We start from the raw sequence: 6,010 nt of genomic DNA on the forward strand, positions 1-6,010 counted from the left end.
CACTGTGCAATCGAAACATTATTGATTGATTGATTGATTGATTGATTGATTGATTGATTGATTGATTGGTGAGGTTTAACGCGCCTTCGCTAAATAGGCGATGAGGAGCGCCGTTGTGGAGGGCTCCGGATTAATTTTGACCATCTAGGGGTCTTTAACATGCGCCGAAATCTCTCGCACACGGGCGTTTTGTATTGTCTCCATCAGAAAAGCGGCCGCCGCGGCGAGAATATTACTAGCGTCCTTGGTCTGAAATCTAAACATAAAGGCTTACACGGAAGTAGGAATAGTCATTTAATACCTTGAAGCAAAAATACACTTTGTACAAAATGATGAACAACATACTCCACTGCTGTTACCTAATACATTATGTGCAAAATGATACAAACACACTTCACTGCTGTTATAATACAGGTAATGATGATTGCGCTAGAATGCTATTGAACTTGCTTTTTGAGGTTTTGAATTGCGTTCTTAGCATGTGTGTGATGTTCTTAAAGTACGGTATATCTTTTTTCCAGGTCTGCCAACTGCTTTTTCAACTCAGCACAATCCCTGTGTGTCTTAGTAGCTGGGAGAGTTTTATTTGCCGAGTTTGGAATTCCGACATTCAAAGCTTCAACCCCTGGGCTGTTGAATGGGAGGTTTTCCGATGACGTCTCTCGTGATACCGTTTGAGTTGACTCGGGGAGCATTTCCGCTGTCTCTGGTTATGCGTGAGGTTCTTCAGCGGGGTTGTCCACCTCTTCATTGTTGGATGTGGGCTCAGGCTGCGTTCTGTCTCTGGGTGGCTTTCGCTGCTTTGGAGCAACTGGAAGCAGAACGATATGCAAACCAATGATCAAATTAAGCAGTAAGTTCAGGGAAAGCGTGGTAATCAGGGGAACGGGAAATCAAAACAAAGAACAAAGCGGGAACACTGCATGACAGGCATCTCAGCATTTACACTTGTCATAATTAACCAGGGCGAGCGATTGTGCCTTTTCCGGTGGAAATGGATTAAGTGGATGCGTGAGGTTAAGGTTGTTGCGTGGGCTGATCGACATTACAGTTGAATAGGTGGAAGTGACTCCCGATAAGAGCAGGAGAAGCAGCATCGATACATATACATACTTGCATGCATGCGTAACGTGTTAAAGTCAAAATAAGTGAAGCATGCCAGACCGACGGCTCAGATGCCATGGAACGTTTCCCAGCGGCCACCACCGATTTCTTTAGTAATGTACGTTCTTATACGAAAACACGCAGTGAATCAAATGGTAAATGCCTACCTCTGACTGGGAAAGGCGTTGGCACAGCATTTGGCTTCAGCTTCTTCCATCCTTCTGCTCGGTTTTGTTCAAAACAGGGTCCTTTCAAGTGAGCCTGCACGATAAATTGTCAATATAGGTGCCTTTTCTCTCGAGAAATAAGAATAAATGGCGTGAAATCAAGCAAATCGAACAAACTGGCATCCACGCATATCGGTTCACATCCGCACATGATTCACAAAATAGAGGTGTAATTGACACATTTCTTTTCACCTTCATGCGCTACTTTTATGGCATGATAAGCGAGAATAAATGTCTTAAATCTCATACTTTTTGGGCACAACCAGACTTATAACAGACCTTAAGTTGAGACAACGGGGAGAAACACGAGCATAACGCGTCGGATGCAGTTTTACGCTTCGGGATATATCATTCCGACTGCCAAAAATGCGCTTTTGGTAAAGTAAGCATGATGCGCTGCGATGACGCTTCGGGGCTGAGAAAGGTCGCACACCTTCTTACAACGAGCGCCTTATTTCGTGATACAAAGTGAAATGACTGAAGGTGCAAAGCGCCACACGTTTTATTCGGACCCCCGCTTTAAGAGGCCACGTCCGTTTGCATGAATCAAATATAAAAAGGCCGCAAAAGCGTGATGAAACCTCCAACATAAACATATAAAACCGTACGTCTGCTATCTAGAAACAGCGACACAGACAAGCTGACAATAGCCCCAAATGGATTTGGCACTGCTGAGAAGCCAGGTACTTACACTGCATATGCAGGAGTGGTTCGTCGGCTGCCACTTGTCCCGCTTGATCTTCACCGGCCACAGAAGCCGCCTTTTTTTGGTCTATAGCAAACGAAAACACCCTCCAGACATTTTTAGCGCTGTTAGAACACTGGGGAACGCAGCACTCTGGCATTCTGCAGAAAACTTTGTGAAGAGCGCCGCTTTTCGTGCGCCTAGCGCGGGAGTCGGCGGCGGCGCGATGCAAGAAAATGGTGGCGGCGCCTCCCGAGAACCGGTCTTGGCGGCGCCGACCCCTTCAAAGAGTGGCGCCACCCTCAGCGGAGCGGGCGCGCATCGAGGCACCCTAGGTGCAGGGTACTTGAGGCGACTCAACCTGTAGTGGTGCGTGATCTCCCTGTACGTGGTCAGCCTGTCTCTGCTCCCCGTGAACGTAGGCCCGATGTCTCCGTCGAGGTCAGCCTGGTTGCCGAAATCTCGGGCTGCTTCGTGAGCCAGTTCATTTCCCGGCAGGGACGAGTGCGCTGGTGTCCATACAAGGCGAACATGCCTGCATCTGTCGCCAATAAACGTAGAAAGAATTTTGGCCGCTGGCAGGGATATTCGTCCCTCCAGGAAGTTTTTTATTGCCGTCTTGGAATCAGACACAATAATTTTGGCTTCCGTGCTGGCTATTGCGAGCGCAATAGCCGCTTCTTCCGCCACCTCAGGGTGCGTCGTCAAGATTGTGCCCGAATCAAAACCGACTACATGGATTGACAAGTATTGGCAGCAGATAAGAAAAAATGCTGGCGAATGCAGAGCCAAGGCATAATAGAGAGCTTCAGTGATGTAGAAAGTGGACAGTCTCTTCTAGCTGAGGGTAAAACAACAATGGCGGCAGCACTGGACAAAATGGCACAACAGAAAAATTTAGACCAATCACGATAGTTCTACTTTCAAGCATATTTAACCAGAGAAACACGGGTTTAGCACAAGTGCCTGTTTCGTTTCATTACAAGTTCTGCTTGCTTGAATAAGTTCAAAGCCGTTTTCAGACTGGATCTAGTAATGTAGTGTTTCATTGCCACGTCGTTTTTAGCTTCAAAATATTCTAATTTTTTGTACGTACATCAAACTGTCCACATTATGTGACTGTGTTAGGTTCATTTTGGTTTTATGGAAAGTTCTGTGGCCTACCGTATCGAATGCTATCCCGATCTGGCTGCTCCAAAAGCCGATTTTGCGGCTCCAAAACCTACTTTTGGCTGCTCCAAAATTGCTCGTCCCAATCGCATCACTGCCTTTGCAACATGATGTGCTGGCACATTTTACATTTAACCTCCAATATATAAAACATGCCACCGATGGCTAGTGGGCGGTAGAAGTTTCTCTTCAGTTCAAGACCGCTGCGTGGTTCAGCGCCTTATAGTAGATAACTGCAGCTTGGGATGGCAAACATCATCCTTCAAAAAAGAAAACGTTGGCGGGACTTCGCATGCTTATAAGTAGTGTGGACCGCTTATAACGTATGTCGCGGGAGCCGCAAAAATCTCCATCATAAGCGGTATACCACACTATAACCAAAACATGCGCGAATCCAACCACATCGCAACCTACCTCTCAAGTACACATTGCAAGCGTGGCCCTACAGCGAGCACGGCTTTAACTTCCGTAGTGTTTGTGTTTTGAAGGATCGTGGTTGAATTTTTAGCGTCTATGAACAGATGCCGCAAAACGTGATACGTGTTTTTTTTTTTTCACCTTGTGTTCACGATGCCGAAGGCGGCTGCTTACCAGCGCAGCGTACTGGTGGTGGAAATCTTCGGCCTCGCGCGGCGCGCTTGTTCGGAAAGGGAAAGAGCGGTGGGCCGGTGGCTTATCTGCACAACGTTCTAAAGCGCGAACCGCATGGAGCGATTTCTTCTCGCGAAAACATGCAGTGCACGCCGCAGGCGCGGCGACGCCGGCCCGCTACAACTGGCATGGTTTTTGTGCAATTTTGCATGCTTGCATTCACACACCGTTCTTTTAGGCACCCTAACGATAGGGTGCCGTGGTAACACCCCAATCGAGAAGAAATACTTTTTAGCACCCCTTTAACGGTCGTAGCACCCTTTGAAACTGTTGATTACACCCCTGAATTTCGGCACCCTCGAGATGGCGTGCCCGAGCAATATTTGGGCGCTTGAAAGGTGCAAATAGGGTGCAAAATGTTCAGTATACCCTTTTAGCACCTTAAAGGGTGTAAAAATGTTAAGAGTTACACCCCTTAATTTGTGGCACCCTCATGATTGGGTGCCGGAGCAATGTTTTGGTCCCTAAAAGGTGCAAAATGTTGCGTGCACCCCTTTAGCGCCCTAAAGGGTGTTAAAAAGTTTAGTGTAATGAAGTGGTTCAGGCAGCTCCAGCGGCCGCTTCTATATCTGCTCGCTCAAAATCCGCACGAAGCGCAAGCGCGGATGCTCACGCAAGACGAGAGCTGATATTGGCGAAAAAAGGAATATAAACTGCCATCCACTTTGCTTGTGAAAGCGCCCATCAAAAAACAGCGCGGCCTAAACATTTCTGGCGCGGCCAGCCGGCTGGTCGTAGCGTTTCGGATCTCCCGCCATTAGGTGCGCGTCTCCCCATTGGGGCAAGTCGTTAGGCTCCTCCCACGTGCTACGCGAAGAAGCCACCGCGAGCGCAAAATCGTCGACACGAGCGTGAAAAAAACGCACGCGCAATGCCGACGTGCACGAATCGTGTGCGAAAACGGATGCAACTTGCCGCGCTCGGACGGGGGTCGCTATCTTCCGAGGTGTGTCAAGCAGGGTCAGTTGTGGTTATCATGTACAGTCTTTGTCAAAATTTTGTGGGCCACGGTGACCGTGGCCGGAGCAGACGCGCAGCCGAGCAGGGGCGCGGTGCTTGCCACTGTCGGCTGGTTGCGCGGCTAAAGAGAGTGAGGGGAACTTTCGCGCTTCCTTTCGTAGTATGGCTGGCGCGATAAGTGCAGCGGGCCGGTTTCTCAAAGCACGCGCTCTTCTCTTCAGCACAGGTACTTTGCGCAGCACTTGTCGCTCCAGAAAGCGAACAAAAGCAAGAGCAAAAGCTCCCCTCGCTCTCTTTAGCCACGAAACCAGCTGACAGCGGCAAGCGCAGCGCCCCTGCTCGGCCGCGCGCCTGCTCCGGCCACGGTCGCCGTGGCCCACAAAATTTTGACAAAGACTGTACGCGTGAACTAAAAGGGTGCCTATTCTTTTCTTGTGTGCCGAAGTTAGAGGAGAGCAAGAGGCGCGTGCTGCTTCAGATGGCCGATCTCACCCTTTCTTTTTTCTACCCTAAAACGATGCCCCAGCTGCGCCGGTCGATCAACAGTCCCTCCAGAAAACCGCACTATACATTCTAAGCGGTATGCTCAAGGGCGTCCGCAGAACTTTTTGCAAGGGGGTGGGGGGGGGGGGGTACGGTTGGATAGCACCAAAAAGGCGCTTTTTGTGGTTTAAACTACGCATATGAAACAAAAATTACAAACAGTGAATTAGAACCAGACTTGAAGAATGTACATTGGATTTTATTACCGAACAAAGAAATAAAGTTAATGAAGGAAATTCCAAAAGTTACTCTGACTTCGTAAAGAAGAGTGGTCAGTCGGTCAGTCTCGCTGCGTGAGGGTTCTTGACTCACCAACTGATCACCAGCACACAGCGCAATACGTTCACAAACATACAACTGCACTCCGTCAATCTTCCTTGAATAGCAGCTGCAGACGCCTCGGGTTTTTGTGGGCAAACTAGATGACATGTGTGATGGAGTCTGTTGAAATGGCTCACACAATATACTACTGGCCTCCCTGACTTTCAATGCAGTACAGGCGTACAAGCGTTTTGAGGGGCTGATTTATAGGTTTTGTTTCGGGGCTTTGGTGGTACCGACATTTCGCAATTTGGAAGGAAAGGGTGTACAAGGTGACGTGGCGGCACGGGAGGATGTTACACTCTCCCTACTACCCAAGTAGCACCAAAACATTAGAAGAACGTAATTT

At 48.6% G+C, this 6,010-nt stretch overlaps 1 long non-coding RNA gene across 1 annotated transcript; it reads right to left on the reverse strand.

Moving 5' to 3' along the window:
* Positions 1-508: 508 nt before the first annotated feature.
* LOC144149363 (uncharacterized) lies at positions 509-2,279 on the reverse strand. Its single transcript, XR_013318283.1, has 3 exons — positions 2,023-2,279; positions 1,272-1,365; positions 509-811 (listed from the first exon to the last, which is right to left on the reverse strand). It is a non-coding gene; the product is annotated as an uncharacterized LOC144149363 (long non-coding RNA).
* Positions 2,280-6,010: the final 3,731 nt, after the last annotated feature.

Source organism: Haemaphysalis longicornis, unplaced genomic scaffold (assembly GCF_048455015.1).
Source record: "Haemaphysalis longicornis isolate Haplotype H1 unplaced genomic scaffold, Haemaphysalis longicornis Haplotype H1 scaffold_8, whole genome shotgun sequence".
Classification (NCBI taxonomy): domain Eukaryota; kingdom Metazoa; phylum Arthropoda; class Arachnida; order Ixodida; family Ixodidae; genus Haemaphysalis; species Haemaphysalis longicornis.